Below are 20,919 nucleotides of genomic sequence, written 5' to 3' on the forward strand. Positions count from 1 at the left end.
GGCCCTGGTGAGACCACACCTGGAGTACTGTGTGCAGTTCTGCTCTCCAGATTTGATTCTGGCTATTGAGGGAATGCAGCGTAGGTTCACCAGGTCAATTCCTGGACTGGCGGGATTACCTTACACTGAAAGACTGGAGCGACTGGGCTTGTGTGTACCCTCGAGTTTAGAAGACTGAGAGGGGATCTGATTGAGACATTTCAGATCATCAAAGGATTGGACACTCTGGCGGCAGGAAACATGTTTCCGCTGCTGGGTGAGTGCCGAAACAGAGGACACTGCTTAAAAATACGGGGTAGACCATTTAGGACAGAGATGAGGAGAAACTTCTTCACCCAGAGAGTGGTGGCTGTGTGGAATGCTCTGCCCCAGAGGGCAGTGGAGGCCCAGTCTCTGGATTCATTTAAGAAAGAGTTGCATAGAGCTCTCAAGGATAGTGGAATCAAGGGTTACGGAGATAAGGCAGGAACAGGATACTGATTAAGGATGATCAGCCATGATCATATTGAATGGTGGTGCAGGCTCGAAAGGCAGAATGGCCAACTCCTGCACCTATTGTCCTCCTTTCCTGACTGCCACCCGCAGACAGCGTGCAGCCCCAATCCCTTTCTTTCCGTCTTTCTCGCTGATTTCGGCAGCGCTCCGCTCTCCTCCCCTCCCTGTCTGGTGCCTGCAGGCGACTGATGGCCGGCACAGCAGCAGCAGCAGCAGCAGCAAAAAATAACCTGCCGCTCCATTGCGTGGCACAACACAAGTGCAGAGGGGTGACTTGAGCAGCCCCTGCTGGCGGAAAAAGCCTACTGCACCTGGTATTCCCAGGCGGTCTCCCATCCAAGTACTAACCAGGCCTGAGTCTGCTTAGCTTCCGAGATCAGGCGTTTTCAGACTAGTATGGCCGTAGGCACCGGCCCCTTCCTTTTCTCCCTACTTCAAGGCGTGCTGGCCAGCCACATTTTCTTTGCTGCTCTTTCTCTTTATCCCCTTTGTTTTTTTTTTCTCTTTTCTCTTTGCTCTTCCTCCTCTGTGCGTGCTTCCCTCCCTCCGTCCCTCCAGCTGCCTTTCAGCCAGCCCTTGCCCACCAGGCTCCTGTAGTCTCCCACATCCCCACGCAGGCCAACTGCAAGCCCTCCCCCTGCTTCATCAGGCTGCAGCCTGCATTCTCTCATCCTTCCGCACTCCTCCACGCCTCCCTTTCCCAATGGCAGGCAGTGGCCAGGGGGGTACCGCAGGGATCACTACTGGCACCGCAGCTTTTTACCATATATCTTAACCATCTACAAGATGCTATTAGCCATAACATTAGCAAATTTGCTGATGATACTAAGCTGGCTGGCAGGGTGAAATGTCATCAGGATGTTAGCAGATTACAGGGTGACCTGGACAAGTTAGGTGAGTGGCCAGATGCAATTTAATGTGGATAAATCAATGGTTACCCACTTTGGTGGAAGGCAGATTACTACCTAAATGGAATCAATTTAGGTCAAGGGGCAGGACAGAGAGATCTGGGGGTTCCTGTACACCACTCAATGAAGGTAAGCATGCAGGTACAGCAGGTAGTGAAGAAGGCTAATAGCATGCTGGCCTTCATAACAAGAGGGATGGAGTATAGAAGCAAAGAGGTTCTTTTGCAGCTGTACAGGGCCCTGGTGAGACCACACCTGGAGTACTGTGTGCAGTTCTGCTCTCCAGATTTGATTCTGGCTATTGAGGGAATGCAGCGTAGGTTCACCAGGTCAATTCCTGGACTGGCGGGATTACCTTACACTGAAAGACTGGAGCGACTGGGCTTGTGTGTACCCTCGAGTTTAGAAGACTGAGAGGGGATCTGATTGAGACATTTCAGATCATCAAAGGATTGGACACTCTGGCGGCAGGAAACATGTTTCCGCTGCTGGGTGAGTGCCGAAACAGAGGACACTGCTTAAAAATACGGGGTAGACCATTTAGGACAGAGATGAGGAGAAACTTCTTCACCCAGAGAGTGGTGGCTGTGTGGAATGCTCTGCCCCAGAGGGCAGTGGAGGCCCAGTCTCTGGATTCATTTAAGAAAGAGTTGCATAGAGCTCTCAAGGATAGTGGAATCAAGGGTTACGGAGATAAGGCAGGAACAGGATACTGATTAAGGATGATCAGCCATGATCATATTGAATGGTGGTGCAGGCTCGAAAGGCAGAATGGCCAACTCCTGCACCTATTGTCCTCCTTTCCTGACTGCCACCCGCAGACAGCGTGCAGCCCCAATCCCTTTCTTTCCGTCTTTCTCGCTGATTTCGGCAGCGCTCCGCTCTCCTCCCCTCCCTGTCTGGTGCCTGCAGGCGACTGATGGCCGGCACAGCAGCAGCAGCAGCAGCAGCAAAAATAACCTGCCGCTCCATTGCGTGGCACAACACAAGTGCAGAGGGGTGACTTGAGCAGCCCCTGCTGGCGGAAAAAGCCTACTGCACCTGGTATTCCCAGGCGGTCTCCCATCCAAGTACTAACCAGGCCTGAGTCTGCTTAGCTTCCGAGATCAGACGAGATCGGGCGTTTTCAGACTAGTATGGCCGTAGGCACCGGCCCCTTCCTTTTCTCCCTACTTCAAGGCGTGCTGGCCAGCCACATTTTCTTTGCTGCTCTTTCTCTTTATCCCCTTTGTTTTTTTTTTCTCTTTTCTCTTTGCTCTTCCTCCTCTGTGCGTGCTTCCCTCCCTCCGTCCCTCCAGCTGCCTTTCAGCCAGCCCTTGCCCACCAGGCTCCTGTAGTCTCCCACATCCCCACGCAGGCCAACTGCAAGCCCTCCCCCTGCTTCATCAGGCTGCAGCCTGCATTCTCTCATCCTTCCGCACTCCTCCACGCCTCCCTTTCCCAATGGCAGGCAGTGGCCAGGGGGGTACCGCAGGGATCACTACTGGCACCGCAGCTTTTTACCATATATCTTAACCATCTACAAGATGCTATTAGCCATAACATTAGCAAATTTGCTGATGATACTAAGCTGGCTGGCAGGGTGAAATGTCATCAGGATGTTAGCAGATTACAGGGTGACCTGGACAAGTTAGGTGAGTGGCCAGATGCAATTTAATGTGGATAAATCAATGGTTACCCACTTTGGTGGAAGGCAGATTACTACCTAAATGGAATCAATTTAGGTCAAGGGGCAGGACAGAGAGATCTGGGGGTTCCTGTACACCACTCAATGAAGGTAAGCATGCAGGTACAGCAGGTAGTGAAGAAGGCTAATAGCATGCTGGCCTTCATAACAAGAGGGATGGAGTATAGAAGCAAAGAGGTTCTTTTGCAGCTGTACAGGGCCCTGGTGAGACCACACCTGGAGTACTGTGTGCAGTTCTGCTCTCCAGATTTGATTCTGGCTATTGAGGGAATGCAGCGTAGGTTCACCAGGTCAATTCCTGGACTGGCGGGATTACCTTACACTGAAAGACTGGAGCGACTGGGCTTGTGTGTACCCTCGAGTTTAGAAGACTGAGAGGGGATCTGATTGAGACATTTCAGATCATCAAAGGATTGGACACTCTGGCGGCAGGAAACATGTTTCCGCTGCTGGGTGAGTGCCGAAACAGAGGACACTGCTTAAAAATACGGGGTAGACCATTTAGGACAGAGATGAGGAGAAACTTCTTCACCCAGAGAGTGGTGGCTGTGTGGAATGCTCTGCCCCAGAGGGCAGTGGAGGCCCAGTCTCTGGATTCATTTAAGAAAGAGTTGCATAGAGCTCTCAAGGATAGTGGAATCAAGGGTTACGGAGATAAGGCAGGAACAGGATACTGATTAAGGATGATCAGCCATGATCATATTGAATGGTGGTGCAGGCTCGAAAGGCAGAATGGCCAACTCCTGCACCTATTGTCCTCCTTTCCTGACTGCCACCCGCAGACAGCGTGCAGCCCCAATCCCTTTCTTTCCGTCTTTCTCGCTGATTTCGGCAGCGCTCCGCTCTCCTCCCCTCCCTGTCTGGTGCCTGCAGGCGACTGATGGCCGGCACAGCAGCAGCAGCAGCAAAAATAACCTGCCGCTCCATTGCGTGGCACAACACAAGTGCAGAGGGGTGACTTGAGCAGCCCCTGCTGGCGGAAAAAGCCTACTGCACCTGGTATTCCCAGGCGGTCTCCCATCCAAGTACTAACCAGGCCTGAGTCTGCTTAGCTTCCGAGATCAGACGTTTTCAGACTAGTATGGCCGTAGGCACCGGCCCCTTCCTTTTCTCCCTACTTCAAGGCGTGCTGGCCAGCCACATTTTCTTTGCTGCTCTTTCTCTTTATCCCCTTTGTTTTTTTTTTCTCTTTTCTCTTTGCTCTTCCTCCTCTGTGCGTGCTTCCCTCCCTCCGTCCCTCCAGCTGCCTTTCAGCCAGCCCTTGCCCACCAGGCTCCTGTAGTCTCCCACATCCCCACGCAGGCCAACTGCAAGCCCTCCCCCTGCTTCATCAGGCTGCAGCCTGCATTCTCTCATCCTTCCGCACTCCTCCACGCCTCCCTTTCCCAATGGCAGGCAGTGGCCAGGGGGGTACCGCAGGGATCACTACTGGGACCGCAGCTTTTTACCATATATCTTAACCATCTACAAGATGCTATTAGCCATAACATTAGCAAATTTGCTGATGATACTAAGCTGGCTGGCAGGGTGAAATGTCATCAGGATGTTAGCAGATTACAGGGTGACCTGGACAAGTTAGGTGAGTGGCCAGATGCAATTTAATGTGGATAAATCAATGGTTACCCACTTTGGTGGAAGGCAGATTACTACCTAAATGGAATCAATTTAGGTCAAGGGGCAGGACAGAGAGATCTGGGGGTTCCTGTACACCACTCAATGAAGGTAAGCATGCAGGTACAGCAGGTAGTGAAGAAGGCTAATAGCATGCTGGCCTTCATAACAAGAGGGATGGAGTATAGAAGCAAAGAGGTTCTTTTGCAGCTGTACAGGGCCCTGGTGAGACCACACCTGGAGTACTGTGTGCAGTTCTGCTCTCCAGATTTGATTCTGGCTATTGAGGGAATGCAGCGTAGGTTCACCAGGTCAATTCCTGGACTGGCGGGATTACCTTACACTGAAAGACTGGAGCGACTGGGCTTGTGTGTACCCTCGAGTTTAGAAGACTGAGAGGGGATCTGATTGAGACATTTCAGATCATCAAAGGATTGGACACTCTGGCGGCAGGAAACATGTTTCCGCTGCTGGGTGAGTGCCGAAACAGAGGACACTGCTTAAAAATACGGGGTAGACCATTTAGGACAGAGATGAGGAGAAACTTCTTCACCCAGAGAGTGGTGGCTGTGTGGAATGCTCTGCCCCAGAGGGCAGTGGAGGCCCAGTCTCTGGATTCATTTAAGAAAGAGTTGCATAGAGCTCTCAAGGATAGTGGAATCAAGGGTTACGGAGATAAGGCAGGAACAGGATACTGATTAAGGATGATCAGCCATGATCATATTGAATGGTGGTGCAGGCTCGAAAGGCAGAATGGCCAACTCCTGCACCTATTGTCCTCCTTTCCTGACTGCCACCCGCAGACAGCGTGCAGCCCCAATCCCTTTCTTTCCGTCTTTCTCGCTGATTTCGGCAGCGCTCCGCTCTCCTCCCCTCCCTGTCTGGTGCCTGCAGGCGACTGATGGCCGGCACAGCAGCAGCAGCAGCAGCAGCAGCAGCAAAAAATAACCTGCCGCTCCATTGCGTGGCACAACACAAGTGCAGAGGGGTGACTTGAGCAGCCCCTGCTGGCGGAAAAAGCCTACTGCACCTGGTATTCCCAGGCGGTCTCCCATCCAAGTACTAACCAGGCCTGAGTCTGCTTAGCTTCCGAGATCAGACGAGATCGGGCGTTTTCAGACTAGTATGGCCGTAGGCACCGGCCCCTTCCTTTTCTCCCTACTTCAAGGCGTGCTGGCCAGCCACATTTTCTTTGCTGCTCTTTCTCTTTATCCCCTTTGTTTTTTTTTTCTCTTTTCTCTTTGCTCTTCCTCCTCTGTGCGTGCTTCCCTCCCTCCGTCCCTCCAGCTGCCTTTCAGCCAGCCCTTGCCCACCAGGCTCCTGTAGTCTCCCACATCCCCACGCAGGCCAACTGCAAGCCCTCCCCCTGCTTCATCAGGCTGCAGCCTGCATTCTCTCATCCTTCCGCACTCCTCCACGCCTCCCTTTCCCAATGGCAGGCAGTGGCCAGGGGGGTACCGCAGGGATCACTACTGGCACCGCAGCTTTTTACCATATATCTTAACCATCTACAAGATGCTATTAGCCATAACATTAGCAAATTTGCTGATGATACTAAGCTGGCTGGCAGGGTGAAATGTCATCAGGATGTTAGCAGATTACAGGGTGACCTGGACAAGTTAGGTGAGTGGCCAGATGCAATTTAATGTGGATAAATCAATGGTTACCCACTTTGGTGGAAGGCAGATTACTACCTAAATGGAATCAATTTAGGTCAAGGGGCAGGACAGAGAGATCTGGGGGTTCCTGTACACCACTCAATGAAGGTAAGCATGCAGGTACAGCAGGTAGTGAAGAAGGCTAATAGCATGCTGGCCTTCATAACAAGAGGGATGGAGTATAGAAGCAAAGAGGTTCTTTTGCAGCTGTACAGGGCCCTGGTGAGACCACACCTGGAGTACTGTGTGCAGTTCTGCTCTCCAGATTTGATTCTGGCTATTGAGGGAATGCAGCGTAGGTTCACCAGGTCAATTCCTGGACTGGCGGGATTACCTTACACTGAAAGACTGGAGCGACTGGGCTTGTGTGTACCCTCGAGTTTAGAAGACTGAGAGGGGATCTGATTGAGACATTTCAGATCATCAAAGGATTGGACACTCTGGCGGCAGGAAACATGTTTCCGCTGCTGGGTGAGTGCCGAAACAGAGGACACTGCTTAAAAATACGGGGTAGACCATTTAGGACAGAGATGAGGAGAAACTTCTTCACCCAGAGAGTGGTGGCTGTGTGGAATGCTCTGCCCCAGAGGGCAGTGGAGGCCCAGTCTCTGGATTCATTTAAGAAAGAGTTGCATAGAGCTCTCAAGGATAGTGGAATCAAGGGTTACGGAGATAAGGCAGGAACAGGATACTGATTAAGGATGATCAGCCATGATCATATTGAATGGTGGTGCAGGCTCGAAAGGCAGAATGGCCAACTCCTGCACCTATTGTCCTCCTTTCCTGACTGCCACCCGCAGACAGCGTGCAGCCCCAATCCCTTTCTTTCCGTCTTTCTCGCTGATTTCGGCAGCGCTCCGCTCTCCTCCCCTCCCTGTCTGGTGCCTGCAGGCGACTGATGGCCGGCACAGCAGCAGCAGCAGCAGCAGCAGCAAAATAACCTGCCGCTCCATTGCGTGGCACAACACAAGTGCAGAGGGGTGACTTGAGCAGCCCCTGCTGGCGGAAAAAGCCTACTGCACCTGGTATTCCCAGGCGGTCTCCCATCCAAGTACTAACCAGGCCTGAGTCTGCTTAGCTTCCGAGATCAGGCGTTTTCAGACTAGTATGGCCGTAGGCACCGGCCCCTTCCTTTTCTCCCTACTTCAAGGCGTGCTGGCCAGCCACATTTTCTTTGCTGCTCTTTCTCTTTATCCCCTTTGTTTTTTTTTTCTCTTTTCTCTTTGCTCTTCCTCCTCTGTGCGTGCTTCCCTCCCTCCGTCCCTCCAGCTGCCTTTCAGCCAGCCCTTGCCCACCAGGCTCCTGTAGTCTCCCACATCCCCACGCAGGCCAACTGCAAGCCCTCCCCCTGCTTCATCAGGCTGCAGCCTGCATTCTCTCATCCTTCCGCACTCCTCCACGCCTCCCTTTCCCAATGGCAGGCAGTGGCCAGGGGGGTACCGCAGGGATCACTACTGGCACCGCAGCTTTTTACCATATATCTTAACCATCTACAAGATGCTATTAGCCATAACATTAGCAAATTTGCTGATGATACTAAGCTGGCTGGCAGGGTGAAATGTCATCAGGATGTTAGCAGATTACAGGGTGACCTGGACAAGTTAGGTGAGTGGCCAGATGCAATTTAATGTGGATAAATCAATGGTTACCCACTTTGGTGGAAGGCAGATTACTACCTAAATGGAATCAATTTAGGTCAAGGGGCAGGACAGAGAGATCTGGGGGTTCCTGTACACCACTCAATGAAGGTAAGCATGCAGGTACAGCAGGTAGTGAAGAAGGCTAATAGCATGCTGGCCTTCATAACAAGAGGGATGGAGTATAGAAGCAAAGAGGTTCTTTTGCAGCTGTACAGGGCCCTGGTGAGACCACACCTGGAGTACTGTGTGCAGTTCTGCTCTCCAGATTTGATTCTGGCTATTGAGGGAATGCAGCGTAGGTTCACCAGGTCAATTCCTGGACTGGCGGGATTACCTTACACTGAAAGACTGGAGCGACTGGGCTTGTGTGTACCCTCGAGTTTAGAAGACTGAGAGGGGATCTGATTGAGACATTTCAGATCATCAAAGGATTGGACACTCTGGCGGCAGGAAACATGTTTCCGCTGCTGGGTGAGTGCCGAAACAGAGGACACTGCTTAAAAATACGGGGTAGACCATTTAGGACAGAGATGAGGAGAAACTTCTTCACCCAGAGAGTGGTGGCTGTGTGGAATGCTCTGCCCCAGAGGGCAGTGGAGGCCCAGTCTCTGGATTCATTTAAGAAAGAGTTGCATAGAGCTCTCAAGGATAGTGGAATCAAGGGTTACGGAGATAAGGCAGGAACAGGATACTGATTAAGGATGATCAGCCATGATCATATTGAATGGTGGTGCAGGCTCGAAAGGCAGAATGGCCAACTCCTGCACCTATTGTCCTCCTTTCCTGACTGCCACCCGCAGACAGCGTGCAGCCCCAATCCCTTTCTTTCCGTCTTTCTCGCTGATTTCGGCAGCGCTCCGCTCTCCTCCCCTCCCTGTCTGGTGCCTGCAGGCGACTGATGGCCGGCACAGCAGCAGCAGCAGCAGCAGCAGCAAAAATAACCTGCCGCTCCATTGCGTGGCACAACACAAGTGCAGAGGGGTGACTTGAGCAGCCCCTGCTGGCGGAAAAAGCCTACTGCACCTGGTATTCCCAGGCGGTCTCCCATCCAAGTACTAACCAGGCCTGAGTCTGCTTAGCTTCCGAGATCAGACGAGATCGGGCGTTTTCAGACTAGTATGGCCGTAGGCACCGGCCCCTTCCTTTTCTCCCTACTTCAAGGCGTGCTGGCCAGCCACATTTTCTTTGCTGCTCTTTCTCTTTATCCCCTTTGTTTTTTTTTTCTCTTTTCTCTTTGCTCTTCCTCCTCTGTGCGTGCTTCCCTCCCTCCGTCCCTCCAGCTGCCTTTCAGCCAGCCCTTGCCCACCAGGCTCCTGTAGTCTCCCACATCCCCACGCAGGCCAACTGCAAGCCCTCCCCCTGCTTCATCAGGCTGCAGCCTGCATTCTCTCATCCTTCCGCACTCCTCCACGCCTCCCTTTCCCAATGGCAGGCAGTGGCCAGGGGGGTACCGCAGGGATCACTACTGGCACCGCAGCTTTTTACCATATATCTTAACCATCTACAAGATGCTATTAGCCATAACATTAGCAAATTTGCTGATGATACTAAGCTGGCTGGCAGGGTGAAATGTCATCAGGATGTTAGCAGATTACAGGGTGACCTGGACAAGTTAGGTGAGTGGCCAGATGCAATTTAATGTGGATAAATCAATGGTTACCCACTTTGGTGGAAGGCAGATTACTACCTAAATGGAATCAATTTAGGTCAAGGGGCAGGACAGAGAGATCTGGGGGTTCCTGTACACCACTCAATGAAGGTAAGCATGCAGGTACAGCAGGTAGTGAAGAAGGCTAATAGCATGCTGGCCTTCATAACAAGAGGGATGGAGTATAGAAGCAAAGAGGTTCTTTTGCAGCTGTACAGGGCCCTGGTGAGACCACACCTGGAGTACTGTGTGCAGTTCTGCTCTCCAGATTTGATTCTGGCTATTGAGGGAATGCAGCGTAGGTTCACCAGGTCAATTCCTGGACTGGCGGGATTACCTTACACTGAAAGACTGGAGCGACTGGGCTTGTGTGTACCCTCGAGTTTAGAAGACTGAGAGGGGATCTGATTGAGACATTTCAGATCATCAAAGGATTGGACACTCTGGCGGCAGGAAACATGTTTCCGCTGCTGGGTGAGTGCCGAAACAGAGGACACTGCTTAAAAATACGGGGTAGACCATTTAGGACAGAGATGAGGAGAAACTTCTTCACCCAGAGAGTGGTGGCTGTGTGGAATGCTCTGCCCCAGAGGGCAGTGGAGGCCCAGTCTCTGGATTCATTTAAGAAAGAGTTGCATAGAGCTCTCAAGGATAGTGGAATCAAGGGTTACGGAGATAAGGCAGGAACAGGATACTGATTAAGGATGATCAGCCATGATCATATTGAATGGTGGTGCAGGCTCGAAAGGCAGAATGGCCAACTCCTGCACCTATTGTCCTCCTTTCCTGACTGCCACCCGCAGACAGCGTGCAGCCCCAATCCCTTTCTTTCCGTCTTTCTCGCTGATTTCGGCAGCGCTCCGCTCTCCTCCCCTCCCTGTCTGGTGCCTGCAGGCGACTGATGGCCGGCACAGCAGCAGCAGCAGCAAAAATAACCTGCCGCTCCATTGCGTGGCACAACACAAGTGCAGAGGGGTGACTTGAGCAGCCCCTGCTGGCGGAAAAAGCCTACTGCACCTGGTATTCCCAGGCGGTCTCCCATCCAAGTACTAACCAGGCCTGAGTCTGCTTAGCTTCCGAGATCAGACGGGCGTTTTCAGACTAGTATGGCCGTAGGCACCGGCCCCTTCCTTTTCTCCCTACTTCAAGGCGTGCTGGCCAGCCACATTTTCTTTGCTGCTCTTTCTCTTTATCCCCTTTGTTTTTTTTTTCTCTTTTCTCTTTGCTCTTCCTCCTCTGTGCGTGCTTCCCTCCCTCCGTCCCTCCAGCTGCCTTTCAGCCAGCCCTTGCCCACCAGGCTCCTGTAGTCTCCCACATCCCCACGCAGGCCAACTGCAAGCCCTCCCCCTGCTTCATCAGGCTGCAGCCTGCATTCTCTCATCCTTCCGCACTCCTCCACGCCTCCCTTTCCCAATGGCAGGCAGTGGCCAGGGGGGTACCGCAGGGATCACTACTGGCACCGCAGCTTTTTACCATATATCTTAACCATCTACAAGATGCTATTAGCCATAACATTAGCAAATTTGCTGATGATACTAAGCTGGCTGGCAGGGTGAAATGTCATCAGGATGTTAGCAGATTACAGGGTGACCTGGACAAGTTAGGTGAGTGGCCAGATGCAATTTAATGTGGATAAATCAATGGTTACCCACTTTGGTGGAAGGCAGATTACTACCTAAATGGAATCAATTTAGGTCAAGGGGCAGGACAGAGAGATCTGGGGGTTCCTGTACACCACTCAATGAAGGTAAGCATGCAGGTACAGCAGGTAGTGAAGAAGGCTAATAGCATGCTGGCCTTCATAACAAGAGGGATGGAGTATAGAAGCAAAGAGGTTCTTTTGCAGCTGTACAGGGCCCTGGTGAGACCACACCTGGAGTACTGTGTGCAGTTCTGCTCTCCAGATTTGATTCTGGCTATTGAGGGAATGCAGCGTAGGTTCACCAGGTCAATTCCTGGACTGGCGGGATTACCTTACACTGAAAGACTGGAGCGACTGGGCTTGTGTGTACCCTCGAGTTTAGAAGACTGAGAGGGGATCTGATTGAGACATTTCAGATCATCAAAGGATTGGACACTCTGGCGGCAGGAAACATGTTTCCGCTGCTGGGTGAGTGCCGAAACAGAGGACACTGCTTAAAAATACGGGGTAGACCATTTAGGACAGAGATGAGGAGAAACTTCTTCACCCAGAGAGTGGTGGCTGTGTGGAATGCTCTGCCCCAGAGGGCAGTGGAGGCCCAGTCTCTGGATTCATTTAAGAAAGAGTTGCATAGAGCTCTCAAGGATAGTGGAATCAAGGGTTACGGAGATAAGGCAGGAACAGGATACTGATTAAGGATGATCAGCCATGATCATATTGAATGGTGGTGCAGGCTCGAAAGGCAGAATGGCCAACTCCTGCACCTATTGTCCTCCTTTCCTGACTGCCACCCGCAGACAGCGTGCAGCCCCAATCCCTTTCTTTCCGTCTTTCTCGCTGATTTCGGCAGCGCTCCGCTCTCCTCCCCTCCCTGTCTGGTGCCTGCAGGCGACTGATGGCCGGCACAGCAGCAGCAGCAGCAGCAAAAATAACCTGCCGCTCCATTGCGTGGCACAACACAAGTGCAGAGGGGTGACTTGAGCAGCCCCTGCTGGCGGAAAAAGCCTACTGCACCTGGTATTCCCAGGCGGTCTCCCATCCAAGTACTAACCAGGCCTGAGTCTGCTTAGCTTCCGAGATCAGACGAGATCGGGCGTTTTCAGACTAGTATGGCCGTAGGCACCGGCCCCTTCCTTTTCTCCCTACTTCAAGGCGTGCTGGCCAGCCACATTTTCTTTGCTGCTCTTTCTCTTTATCCCCTTTGTTTTTTTTTTCTCTTTTCTCTTTGCTCTTCCTCCTCTGTGCGTGCTTCCCTCCCTCCGTCCCTCCAGCTGCCTTTCAGCCAGCCCTTGCCCACCAGGCTCCTGTAGTCTCCCACATCCCCACGCAGGCCAACTGCAAGCCCTCCCCCTGCTTCATCAGGCTGCAGCCTGCATTCTCTCATCCTTCCGCACTCCTCCACGCCTCCCTTTCCCAATGGCAGGCAGTGGCCAGGGGGGTACCGCAGGGATCACTACTGGCACCGCAGCTTTTTACCATATATCTTAACCATCTACAAGATGCTATTAGCCATAACATTAGCAAATTTGCTGATGATACTAAGCTGGCTGGCAGGGTGAAATGTCATCAGGATGTTAGCAGATTACAGGGTGACCTGGACAAGTTAGGTGAGTGGCCAGATGCAATTTAATGTGGATAAATCAATGGTTACCCACTTTGGTGGAAGGCAGATTACTACCTAAATGGAATCAATTTAGGTCAAGGGGCAGGACAGAGAGATCTGGGGGTTCCTGTACACCACTCAATGAAGGTAAGCATGCAGGTACAGCAGGTAGTGAAGAAGGCTAATAGCATGCTGGCCTTCATAACAAGAGGGATGGAGTATAGAAGCAAAGAGGTTCTTTTGCAGCTGTACAGGGCCCTGGTGAGACCACACCTGGAGTACTGTGTGCAGTTCTGCTCTCCAGATTTGATTCTGGCTATTGAGGGAATGCAGCGTAGGTTCACCAGGTCAATTCCTGGACTGGCGGGATTACCTTACACTGAAAGACTGGAGCGACTGGGCTTGTGTGTACCCTCGAGTTTAGAAGACTGAGAGGGGATCTGATTGAGACATTTCAGATCATCAAAGGATTGGACACTCTGGCGGCAGGAAACATGTTTCCGCTGCTGGGTGAGTGCCGAAACAGAGGACACTGCTTAAAAATACGGGGTAGACCATTTAGGACAGAGATGAGGAGAAACTTCTTCACCCAGAGAGTGGTGGCTGTGTGGAATGCTCTGCCCCAGAGGGCAGTGGAGGCCCAGTCTCTGGATTCATTTAAGAAAGAGTTGCATAGAGCTCTCAAGGATAGTGGAATCAAGGGTTACGGAGATAAGGCAGGAACAGGATACTGATTAAGGATGATCAGCCATGATCATATTGAATGGTGGTGCAGGCTCGAAAGGCAGAATGGCCAACTCCTGCACCTATTGTCCTCCTTTCCTGACTGCCACCCGCAGACAGCGTGCAGCCCCAATCCCTTTCTTTCCGTCTTTCTCGCTGATTTCGGCAGCGCTCCGCTCTCCTCCCCTCCCTGTCTGGTGCCTGCAGGCGACTGATGGCCGGCACAGCAGCAGCAGCAGCAGCAGCAGCAAAAATAACCTGCCGCTCCATTGCGTGGCACAACACAAGTGCAGAGGGGTGACTTGAGCAGCCCCTGCTGGCGGAAAAAGCCTACTGCACCTGGTATTCCCAGGCGGTCTCCCATCCAAGTACTAACCAGGCCTGAGTCTGCTTAGCTTCCGAGATCAGACGAGATCGGGCGTTTTCAGACTAGTATGGCCGTAGGCACCGGCCCCTTCCTTTTCTCCCTACTTCAAGGCGTGCTGGCCAGCCACATTTTCTTTGCTGCTCTTTCTCTTTATCCCCTTTGTTTTTTTTTTCTCTTTTCTCTTTGCTCTTCCTCCTCTGTGCGTGCTTCCCTCCCTCCGTCCCTCCAGCTGCCTTTCAGCCAGCCCTTGCCCACCAGGCTCCTGTAGTCTCCCACATCCCCACGCAGGCCAACTGCAAGCCCTCCCCCTGCTTCATCAGGCTGCAGCCTGCATTCTCTCATCCTTCCGCACTCCTCCACGCCTCCCTTTCCCAATGGCAGGCAGTGGCCAGGGGGGTACCGCAGGGATCACTACTGGCACCGCAGCTTTTTACCATATATCTTAACCATCTACAAGATGCTATTAGCCATAACATTAGCAAATTTGCTGATGATACTAAGCTGGCTGGCAGGGTGAAATGTCATCAGGATGTTAGCAGATTACAGGGTGACCTGGACAAGTTAGGTGAGTGGCCAGATGCAATTTAATGTGGATAAATCAATGGTTACCCACTTTGGTGGAAGGCAGATTACTACCTAAATGGAATCAATTTAGGTCAAGGGGCAGGACAGAGAGATCTGGGGGTTCCTGTACACCACTCAATGAAGGTAAGCATGCAGGTACAGCAGGTAGTGAAGAAGGCTAATAGCATGCTGGCCTTCATAACAAGAGGGATGGAGTATAGAAGCAAAGAGGTTCTTTTGCAGCTGTACAGGGCCCTGGTGAGACCACACCTGGAGTACTGTGTGCAGTTCTGCTCTCCAGATTTGATTCTGGCTATTGAGGGAATGCAGCGTAGGTTCACCAGGTCAATTCCTGGACTGGCGGGATTACCTTACACTGAAAGACTGGAGCGACTGGGCTTGTGTGTACCCTCGAGTTTAGAAGACTGAGAGGGGATCTGATTGAGACATTTCAGATCATCAAAGGATTGGACACTCTGGCGGCAGGAAACATGTTTCCGCTGCTGGGTGAGTGCCGAAACAGAGGACACTGCTTAAAAATACGGGGTAGACCATTTAGGACAGAGATGAGGAGAAACTTCTTCACCCAGAGAGTGGTGGCTGTGTGGAATGCTCTGCCCCAGAGGGCAGTGGAGGCCCAGTCTCTGGATTCATTTAAGAAAGAGTTGCATAGAGCTCTCAAGGATAGTGGAATCAAGGGTTACGGAGATAAGGCAGGAACAGGATACTGATTAAGGATGATCAGCCATGATCATATTGAATGGTGGTGCAGGCTCGAAAGGCAGAATGGCCAACTCCTGCACCTATTGTCCTCCTTTCCTGACTGCCACCCGCAGACAGCGTGCAGCCCCAATCCCTTTCTTTCCGTCTTTCTCGCTGATTTCGGCAGCGCTCCGCTCTCCTCCCCTCCCTGTCTGGTGCCTGCAGGCGACTGATGGCCGGCACAGCAGCAGCAGCAGCAGCAGCAAAATAACCTGCCGCTCCATTGCGTGGCACAACACAAGTGCAGAGGGGTGACTTGAGCAGCCCCTGCTGGCGGAAAAAGCCTACTGCACCTGGTATTCCCAGGCGGTCTCCCATCCAAGTACTAACCAGGCCTGAGTCTGCTTAGTTTCCGAGATCAGGCGTTTTCAGACTAGTATGGCCGTAGGCACCGGCCCCTTCCTTTTCTCCCTACTTCAAGGCGTGCTGGCCAGCCACATTTTCTTTGCTGCTCTTTCTCTTTATCCCCTTTGTTTTTTTTTCTCTTTTCTCTTTGCTCTTCCTCCTCTGTGCGTGCTTCCCTCCCTCCGTCCCTCCAGCTGCCTTTCAGCCAGCCCTTGCCCACCAGGCTCCTGTAGTCTCCCACATCCCCACGCAGGCCAACTGCAAGCCCTCCCCCTGCTTCATCAGGCTGCAGCCTGCATTCTCTCATCCTTCCGCACTCCTCCACGCCTCCCTTTCCCAATGGCAGGCAGTGGCCAGGGGGGTACCGCAGGGATCACTACTGGCACCGCAGCTTTTTACCATATATCTTAACCATCTACAAGATGCTATTAGCCATAACATTAGCAAATTTGCTGATGATACTAAGCTGGCTGGCAGGGTGAAATGTCATCAGGATGTTAGCAGATTACAGGGTGACCTGGACAAGTTAGGTGAGTGGCCAGATGCAATTTAATGTGGATAAATCAATGGTTACCCACTTTGGTGGAAGGCAGATTACTACCTAAATGGAATCAATTTAGGTCAAGGGGCAGGACAGAGAGATCTGGGGGTTCCTGTACACCACTCAATGAAGGTAAGCATGCAGGTACAGCAGGTAGTGAAGAAGGCTAATAGCATGCTGGCCTTCATAACAAGAGGGATGGAGTATAGAAGCAAAGAGGTTCTTTTGCAGCTGTACAGGGCCCTGGTGAGACCACACCTGGAGTACTGTGTGCAGTTCTGCTCTCCAGATTTGATTCTGGCTATTGAGGGAATGCAGCGTAGGTTCACCAGGTCAATTCCTGGACTGGCGGGATTACCTTACACTGAAAGACTGGAGCGACTGGGCTTGTGTGTACCCTCGAGTTTAGAAGACTGAGAGGGGATCTGATTGAGACATTTCAGATCATCAAAGGATTGGACACTCTGGCGGCAGGAAACATGTTTCCGCTGCTGGGTGAGTGCCGAAACAGAGGACACTGCTTAAAAATACGGGGTAGACCATTTAGGACAGAGATGAGGAGAAACTTCTTCACCCAGAGAGTGGTGGCTGTGTGGAATGCTCTGCCCCAGAGGGCAGTGGAGGCCCAGTCTCTGGATTCATTTAAGAAAGAGTTGCATAGAGCTCTCAAGGATAGTGGAATCAAGGGTTACGGAGATAAGGCAGGAACAGGATACTGATTAAGGATGATCAGCCATGATCATATTGAATGGTGGTGCAGGCTCGAAAGGCAGAATGGCCAACTCCTGCACCTATTGTCCTCCTTTCCTGACTGCCACCCGCAGACAGCGTGCAGCCCCAATCCCTTTCTTTCCGTCTTTCTCGCTGATTTCGGCAGCGCTCCGCTCTCCTCCCCTCCCTGTCTGGTGCCTGCAGGCGACTGATGGCCGGCACAGCAGCAGCAGCAGCAGCAGCAGCAAAAAATAACCTGCCGCTCCATTGCGTGGCACAACACAAGTGCAGAGGGGTGACTTGAGCAGCCCCTGCTGGCGGAAAAAGCCTACTGCACCTGGTATTCCCAGGCGGTCTCCCATCCAAGTACTAACCAGGCCTGAGTCTGCTTAGCTTCCGAGATCAGACGAGATCGGGCGTTTTCAGACTAGTATGGCCGTAGGCACCGGCCCCTTCCTTTTCTCCCTACTTCAAGGCGTGCTGGCCAGCCACATTTTCTTTGCTGCTCTTTCTCTTTATCCCCTTTGTTTTTTTTTTCTCTTTTCTCTTTGCTCTTCCTCCTCTGTGCGTGCTTCCCTCCCTCCGTCCCTCCAGCTGCCTTTCAGCCAGCCCTTGCCCACCAGGCTCCTGTAGTCTCCCACATCCCCACGCAGGCCAACTGCAAGCCCTCCCCCTGCTTCATCAGGCTGCAGCCTGCATTCTCTCATCCTTCCGCACTCCTCCACGCCTCCCTTTCCCAATGGCAGGCAGTGGCCAGGGGGGTACCGCAGGGATCACTACTGGCACCGCAGCTTTTTACCATATATCTTAACCATCTACAAGATGCTATTAGCCATAACATTAGCAAATTTGCTGATGATACTAAGCTGGCTGGCAGGGTGAAATGTCATCAGGATGTTAGCAGATTACAGGGTGACCTGGACAAGTTAGGTGAGTGGCCAGATGCAATTTAATGTGGATAAATCAATGGTTACCCACTTTGGTGGAAGGCAGATTACTACCTAAATGGAATCAATTTAGGTCAAGGGGCAGGACAGAGAGATCTGGGGGTTCCTGTACACCACTCAATGAAGGTAAGCATGCAGGTACAGCAGGTAGTGAAGAAGGCTAATAGCATGCTGGCCTTCATAACAAGAGGGATGGAGTATAGAAGCAAAGAGGTTCTTTTGCAGCTGTACAGGGCCCTGGTGAGACCACACCTGGAGTACTGTGTGCAGTTCTGCTCTCCAGATTTGATTCTGGCTATTGAGGGAATGCAGCGTAGGTTCACCAGGTCAATTCCTGGACTGGCGGGATTACCTTACACTGAAAGACTGGAGCGACTGGGCTTGTGTGTACCCTCGAGTTTAGAAGACTGAGAGGGGATCTGATTGAGACATTTCAGATCATCAAAGGATTGGACACTCTGGCGGCAGGAAACATGTTTCCGCTGCTGGGTGAGTGCCGAAACAGAGGACACTGCTTAAAAATACGGGGTAGACCATTTAGGACAGAGATGAGGAGAAACTTCTTCACCCAGAGAGTGGTGGCTGTGTGGAATGCTCTGCCCCAGAGGGCAGTGGAGGCCCAGTCTCTGGATTCATTTAAGAAAGAGTTGCATAGAGCTCTCAAGGATAGTGGAATCAAGGGTTACGGAGATAAGGCAGGAACAGGATACTGATTAAGGATGATCAGCCATGATCATATTGAATGGTGGTGCAGGCTCGAAAGGCAGAATGGCCAACTCCTGCACCTATTGTCCTCCTTTCCTGACTGCCACCCGCAGACAGCGTGCAGCCCCAATCCCTTTCTTTCCGTCTTTCTCGCTGATTTCGGCAGCGCTCCGCTCTCCTCCCCTCCCTGTCTGGTGCCTGCAGGCGACTGATGGCCGGCACAGCAGCAGCAGCAGCAGCAAAAATAACCTGCCGCTCCATTGCGTGGCACAACACAAGTGCAGAGGGGTGACTTGAGCAGCCCCTGCTGGCGGAAAAAGCCTACTGCACCTGGTATTCCCAGGCGGTCTCCCATCCAAGTACTAACCAGGCCTGAGTCTGCTTAGCTTCCGAGATCAGACGAGATCGGGCGTTTTCAGACTAGTATGGCCGTAGGCACCGGCCCCTTCCTTTTCTCCCTACTTCAAGGCGTGCTGGCCAGCCACATTTTCTTTGCTGCTCTTTCTCTTTATCCCCTTTGTTTTTTTTTTCTCTTTTCTCTTTGCTCTTCCTCCTCTGTGCGTGCTTCCCTCCCTCCGTCCCTCCAGCTGCCTTTCAGCCAGCCCTTGCCCACCAGGCTCCTGTAGTCTCCCACATCCCCACGCAGGCCAACTGCAAGCCCTCCCCCTGCTTCATCAGGCTGCAGCCTGCATTCTCTCATCCTTCCGCACTCCTCCACGCCTCCCTTTCCCAATGGCAGGCAGTGGCCAGGGGGGTACCGCAGGGATCACTACTGGCACCGCAGCTTTTTACCATATATCTTAACCATCTACAAGATGCTATTAGCCATAACATTAGCAAATTTGCTGATGATACTAAGCTGGCTGGCAGGGTGAAATGTCATCAGGATGTTAGCAGATTACAGGGTGACCTGGACAAGTTAGGTGAGTGGCCAGATGCAATTTAATGTGGATAAATCAATGGTTACCCACTTTGGTGGAAGGCAGATTACTACCTAAATGGAATCAATTTAGGTCAAGGGGCAGGACAGAGAGATCTGGGGGTTCCTGTACACCACTCAATGAAGGTAAGCATGCAGGTACAGCAGGTAGTGAAGAAGGCTAATAGCATGCTGGCCTTCATAACAAGAGGGATGGAGTATAGAAGCAAAGAGGTTCTTTTGCAGCTGTACAGGGCCCTGGTGAGACCACACCTGGAGTACTGTGTGCAGTTCTGCTCTCCAGATTTGATTCTGGCTATTGAGGGAATGCAGCGTAGGTTCACCAGGTCAATTCCTGGACTGGCGGGATTACCTTACACTGAAAGACTGGAGCGACTGGGCTTGTGTGTACCCTCGAGTTTAGAAGACTGAGAGGGGATCTGATTGAGACATTTCAGATCATCAAAGGATTGGACACTCTGGCGGCAGGAAACATGTTTCCGCTGCTGGGTGAGTGCCGAAACAGAGGACACTGCTTAAAAATACGGGGTAGACCATTTAGGACAGAGATGAGGAGAAACTTCTTCACCCAGAGAGTGGTGGCTGTGTGGAATGCTCTGCCCCAGAGGGCAGTGGAGGCCCAGTCTCTGGATTCATTTAAGAAAGAGTTGCATAGAGCTCTCAAGGATAGTGGAATCAAGGGTTACGGAGATAAGGCAGGAACAGGATACTGATTAAGGATGATCAGCCATGATCATATTGAATGGTGGTGCAGGCTCGAAAGGCAGAATGGCCAACTCCTGCACCTATTGTCCTCCTTTCCTGACTGCCACCCGCAGACAGCGTGCAGCCCCAATCCCTTTCTTTCCGTCTTTCTCGCTGATTTCGGCAGCGCTCCGCTCTCCTCCCCTCCCTGTCTGGTGCCTGCAGGCGACTGATGGCCGGCACAGCAGCAGCAGCAGCAGCAGCAGCAAAAAATAACCTGCCGCTCCATTGCGTGGCACAACACAAGTGCAGAGGGGTGACTTGAGCAGCCCCTGCTGGCGGAAAAAGCCTACTGCACCTGGTATTCCCAGGCGGTCTCCCATCCAAGTACTAACCAGGCCTGAGTCTGCTTAGCTTCCGAGATCAGACGAGATCGGGCGTTTTCAGACTAGTATGGCCGTAGGCACCGGCCCCTTCCTTTTCTCCCTACTTCAAGGCGTGCTGGCCAGCCACATTTTCTTTGCTGCTCTTTCTCTTTATCCCCTTTGTTTTTTTTTTCTCTTTTCTCTTTGCTCTTCCTCCTCTGTGCGTGCTTCCCTCCCTCCGTCCCTCCAGCTGCCTTTCAGCCAGCCCTTGCCCACCAGGCTCCTGTAGTCTCCCACATCCCCACGCAGGCCAACTGCAAGCCCTCCCCCTGCTTCATCAGGCTGCAGCCTGCATTCTCTCATCCTTCCGCAC

The 20,919-nt window shown here is 52.2% G+C and overlaps 8 non-coding genes and 5 pseudogenes across 8 annotated transcripts; all 13 read right to left on the minus strand.

Moving 5' to 3' along the window:
• Positions 1 to 794: 794 nt before the first annotated feature.
• On the minus strand, positions 795 to 903 carry LOC132811486 (5S ribosomal RNA; annotated as a pseudogene).
• Positions 904 to 2,432: 1,529 nt separating this feature from the next.
• LOC132811452 (5S ribosomal RNA) lies at positions 2,433 to 2,551 on the minus strand. Its single transcript, XR_009643265.1, has one exon. It is a non-coding gene; the product is annotated as a 5S ribosomal RNA (ribosomal RNA).
• Positions 2,552 to 4,074: 1,523 nt separating this feature from the next.
• On the minus strand, positions 4,075 to 4,183 carry LOC132811490 (5S ribosomal RNA; annotated as a pseudogene).
• A 1,536-nt stretch (positions 4,184 to 5,719) lies between these two features.
• On the minus strand, positions 5,720 to 5,838 carry LOC132811453 (5S ribosomal RNA). The gene has a single exon (XR_009643266.1). It is a non-coding gene; the product is annotated as a 5S ribosomal RNA (ribosomal RNA).
• A 1,531-nt stretch (positions 5,839 to 7,369) lies between these two features.
• LOC132811487 (5S ribosomal RNA) lies at positions 7,370 to 7,478 on the minus strand (annotated as a pseudogene).
• A 1,532-nt stretch (positions 7,479 to 9,010) lies between these two features.
• On the minus strand, positions 9,011 to 9,129 carry LOC132811454 (5S ribosomal RNA). Its single transcript, XR_009643267.1, has one exon. It is a non-coding gene; the product is annotated as a 5S ribosomal RNA (ribosomal RNA).
• Positions 9,130 to 10,652: 1,523 nt separating this feature from the next.
• On the minus strand, positions 10,653 to 10,765 carry LOC132811489 (5S ribosomal RNA; annotated as a pseudogene).
• A 1,526-nt stretch (positions 10,766 to 12,291) lies between these two features.
• On the minus strand, positions 12,292 to 12,410 carry LOC132811456 (5S ribosomal RNA). Its single transcript, XR_009643268.1, has one exon. It is a non-coding gene; the product is annotated as a 5S ribosomal RNA (ribosomal RNA).
• A 1,532-nt stretch (positions 12,411 to 13,942) lies between these two features.
• LOC132811457 (5S ribosomal RNA) lies at positions 13,943 to 14,061 on the minus strand. The gene has a single exon (XR_009643269.1). It is a non-coding gene; the product is annotated as a 5S ribosomal RNA (ribosomal RNA).
• A 1,528-nt stretch (positions 14,062 to 15,589) lies between these two features.
• On the minus strand, positions 15,590 to 15,698 carry LOC132811493 (5S ribosomal RNA; annotated as a pseudogene).
• Positions 15,699 to 17,230: 1,532 nt separating this feature from the next.
• LOC132811458 (5S ribosomal RNA) lies at positions 17,231 to 17,349 on the minus strand. The gene has a single exon (XR_009643270.1). It is a non-coding gene; the product is annotated as a 5S ribosomal RNA (ribosomal RNA).
• Positions 17,350 to 18,875: 1,526 nt separating this feature from the next.
• On the minus strand, positions 18,876 to 18,994 carry LOC132811459 (5S ribosomal RNA). The gene has a single exon (XR_009643271.1). It is a non-coding gene; the product is annotated as a 5S ribosomal RNA (ribosomal RNA).
• Positions 18,995 to 20,527: 1,533 nt separating this feature from the next.
• On the minus strand, positions 20,528 to 20,646 carry LOC132811460 (5S ribosomal RNA). Its single transcript, XR_009643272.1, has one exon. It is a non-coding gene; the product is annotated as a 5S ribosomal RNA (ribosomal RNA).
• Positions 20,647 to 20,919: the final 273 nt, after the last annotated feature.

The sequence above is a fragment of the Hemiscyllium ocellatum genome, unplaced genomic scaffold (genome assembly GCF_020745735.1).
Source record: "Hemiscyllium ocellatum isolate sHemOce1 unplaced genomic scaffold, sHemOce1.pat.X.cur. scaffold_2220_pat_ctg1, whole genome shotgun sequence".
Lineage (NCBI taxonomy): Eukaryota > Metazoa > Chordata > Chondrichthyes > Orectolobiformes > Hemiscylliidae > Hemiscyllium > Hemiscyllium ocellatum.